This window comes from Trichosurus vulpecula, chromosome 3, assembly GCF_011100635.1.
Source record: "Trichosurus vulpecula isolate mTriVul1 chromosome 3, mTriVul1.pri, whole genome shotgun sequence".
Classification (NCBI taxonomy): Eukaryota; Metazoa; Chordata; class Mammalia; order Diprotodontia; family Phalangeridae; genus Trichosurus; species Trichosurus vulpecula.
Window position 1 is genome coordinate 158,884,349 of NC_050575.1, and position 3,942 is coordinate 158,888,290.

Here is a 3,942-nt window from a genome sequence, read left to right on the forward strand (position 1 = left end):
AAAGAGTTGGAATGACTTCCAGGTCTGATGCCAGTTCCTCTGTTTTCTGCCTACTTCTCCTGTGGTCTACCCTCACCTTCTTCTCAGAGTGCTCCTCTCACCTCCTAGCCAATTCTTCCTCAAAAGTTCCCCTCTTCAAGTTGCCACCCCTGCCCCCACCCATACTGGGTGTTGTATTAGCTGTCTTTGGATGAAAGAAAGATTTTGATGTGAGGAGGGAAAGGTCTGGAACAAAAGGTAGGGAACCTCTGGATTCAATCAGCTAGCACTAGCTAGCTGATATCTAAATATTCATTTATTCAGCTCTCCATCCATGCATCTATTCATATATCCATTTATATACGCATCCATGAGTTCACGAATCCATCCCTCCATCCATCCATCCCTCCATCCCTCCTCCATCCATTCATCCTTCCCTCCATCCCTCCATCCCTCCATCCCTCCACCCATCCATTCATCCTTCCCTCCATCCATCTGTCCATCCCTCCATCCCTCCATCCACTCTCCATCCATCCATCCCTCCATCCCTCCATCCCTCCATCCCTCCACCCATCCATTCATCCTTCCCTCCATCCATCCCTCCATCCCTCCATCCATTCATCCTTCTCTCCATCCCTCCATCCCTCCATCCATCCATCCATCCATCTACTGAGTTATCCAGTTGACCATACAGTCCAATCAGCCACTCAGTTACACAGTTGGCTAGTGAGTCAGCCAGCCAGTCAGTCAGGTGGCCAACTAGCCAGTCAATTATCTTGTCAGTTAGTGAACCAACCAGTCAATCAGTCAGTCAGTCAGAGAGCCAACAAGCAAGCTGGCCATCCACTCAACAAATTTTACACACACACATACACACACACACACACACACACACACACCAACTAGGAGGATGATGTGGAGGGGATCTTGCAGCCTGCTCTCTGCCCCCATGTGGGGGATGGCAAGGTGCCAGCCTGTTCCTGCCTTCAGGTAAGTCCCAGGGACGAGGGAACACCTGTCCCACTTTCTGCCTGCTTGAAGCAGCTATAACTGGGCTGCAATATTGTACAAAACCTACCTCCACTTACTTATTTGTGCTGGACTTAGTCCTACTGAAAAGTGGTGAAGACAGGTTCTTGGCGGTTCCTAGGAGAGTGTGGATGGGGTATTTCCTTGTTCTTGGAGGGCAGAAAAGCAGGAGGGGTGTGTGTGTTCTTGCATGCACATCTGTGCCCCTGTGTTGCAGAGTGGAGGTGAGGAGGGCTAGAAGGAACATCTCCCTTTCCATTCTTGTGGAAAGAGGAAGGAGGGGGAGCATCCAAGGATCATAGTATTTAGAACCAGAAGGCATCTTTAAGATCACTGAGTCCAGATGCTTTCCTTCTCCCTATCTTCCTCCCCACCCCCACCTCCTTTTTACAGAAGAGGCAGCTGAAGCCCAGAGAGAAGAGACCTACTGCTCATTTCACAAGCGAGAAAACTGAGACAACACAATATTGTTGTTGTTGTCATGGTGTTTTTATACATAATGCTTTAAGGTTTTCAAAGGACTTCGCATACATTGTCATCTTATTTAATCTTTGCAGTAACCCTGGGGGTTTGGCTTTATTACCCTCCTCTTATAGATGAGAAAACCAAAACCTAGAGAGTGATGATAACGAGAAGAAGAGCTCACACACACACACATATCGAAGTGCTCTGCCTGTGTTATCTCAATTCTCAACAACTCTGTGATTGACTTGCTATGATTATCCCCATCGTACAGATGAAGGAACAGAGGCTCAGACAAACGCAGTGATTTCCTTGAGGTCACATGTGTAGTAAGTCTCAGAGTGCGGATTGGAAGGCAGCTCTCCCAGCAGGAGACCCCCTTGCCACCCTTGTTCCAAAGCAGGAGCTGCTGTATTTGTTCGTTTTCATTTCTTTTCTTTCTTTCTTTCTTTTTTTTTTTGGAGGAGGGAAGACAGGGCAATCAGGGTTAAGTGACTTCCTCAGCTAGTAAGTGTCAAATGTCTGAGGCTGAATTTGAACTCAGCTCCTCCTGACTCCAGGGCAGGTGCTCTGTTCACTGTGCCACCTAGTTGTCCCGTATTTGTTCATTTTCAGTCACCCATTTCGTTTCTGGGATCTGCTTTCTCTTTACGCTGTGTTCTTTCCTTCAGCAGGGATTGTTTTGCTCCAGGTCAGGTCCCTGGCCCCTCTGAAGCACCAGGTGCAGGAGGCTGGTTTGGGAAAGGAGAGGAATTGGTGTCTGGGGTGACCTGGTGGGCATTCTGATACCACTCCAACTCTCAGGCTGGCAGGTTCTTCAAGGCCTGTCCTGTTTGCCTGCCAGATGAAGACAGGGTGAGCAAGTCCCTTGGGCTGTGTCAGCCCCCACTGGGCAGCTACAGTCACGGGGTGGTTTTGATTGCCTGCCAACCAATCCTGCCTCTCAGGGCTGCTTTGAAAGGCACAGGGTCCCATCTTGTCTGGACATATGATCTTTTGTCCAATTGAACAAAAGGGTGTTTGTTCAGGGACCAGCAGCCCCTATTCCCTTTGCTCCCCTCCGATCTGTCCCTGGTGCCTCTGGAGAGACCCACTCCGTAGTGTCAAAAGACGAACTTGTTTCTTTTTTGTCAAAGTATGTTGACTGACTTGGTTGATTTATCCTGGGAAAGTGGTGGGAGGGGGAGGAAGAGGAGGCATTGGCCAGAAACACATGTTGTCCAGGGCCCTGCTAGCAAGCACTATCAGAATCATTAGGCATCTCAGTCTCAAAAGGACCTTAGAACATGGCATGTTAGAAGTGGAAGGGATCTGTATTCTAGACATGGAAATGACTTAGGTTTGAAGGGTTTTTTTCCTAGCTCTGACAGTCTATGTTGTAAGACCCTTTCCAGCTCTTGTATTCTATGTTCTAAGGTCCCACCTAGTTCTGACATTCTCTGTTCTAAAGTCCTTTCCATCTCTGACATTCTGTGTGTCTTAAGGGAAGACTCATCTTTCTGTGTTCAAATCTGGCCTCAGACACTTATTAGCTGTGTGACCCTGGGTAAGTCACTTAACCCTGTTTGTCTCAGTTTCCTCATCTGTAAAATGACCTGGAAAAGGAAATGGCATACTACTCTAGTATCTTTGCCAAGAAAACACCAAATGGGGTCATGAAGACATGGATAAAAAAAAAACCAGCCAAACAATGGAATATTTTAAGGTCCTTTTCAGTTCTAATATTGTCTATTCTGAGATTCCTTCCAGCTCTGATGTTTCCTTATTCTGTTCTAAGGTCTTTTCTAGTTCTGATATTTCTGACTCTTGGTTCCCTGCAGTACTGAAAGAGTTAATACTCTTCTGCCCCAGGTCACCAATGCATTCCTTCCTCTCTGGCATGAGCAGGCCCATCTGTCTAAGTCCTTGGTAACCTGGATGGCAGGCACTGCAAAAAAGCTTGTCCAAATATTAGACTTGCTGTCCACACCATGATTAAGGAGGGATCACAACCTTGCCATTCCTTCCTCTTCTACCCCTGGGATCACAGATGCCAAGGGCTCAGGAAGTACAAATTCCCAGGAGGAAAGAAGGCTTCTGAGGCCCCAGAGACCAATTCCATGCCTTTAGGCAGGTATCCCCTTGGGGCCAGAGAACTAATGTCAGAAAAGAATGTCTTTGTCCGACCTAGCATCAGCCAGAAAGCTATGTGCACTGAGAGCTTTCCTTGGCTCCACTGATCAGAGAGATGCCAGGCTGAGTCTGGACATAGCCACTGAGCAGGGAGTCCAGGTCAGTGCCTCCCTGTCCCCTCCCCCTCCCAAAGCCTCCAATATAAGCCATGTTTCTCTCTGTTCTCAACCCCCATTTACCCCAGCAGGAAAGGGAGCAAGTTTAGACAGTGGGTCAGTAAGCTCTGAGGGCCTCAGTCACCAGTTGTTCTATGGAAACTGTAGAATCGTGGACTGTCAGGGATGGAATGGACTCCTCCAT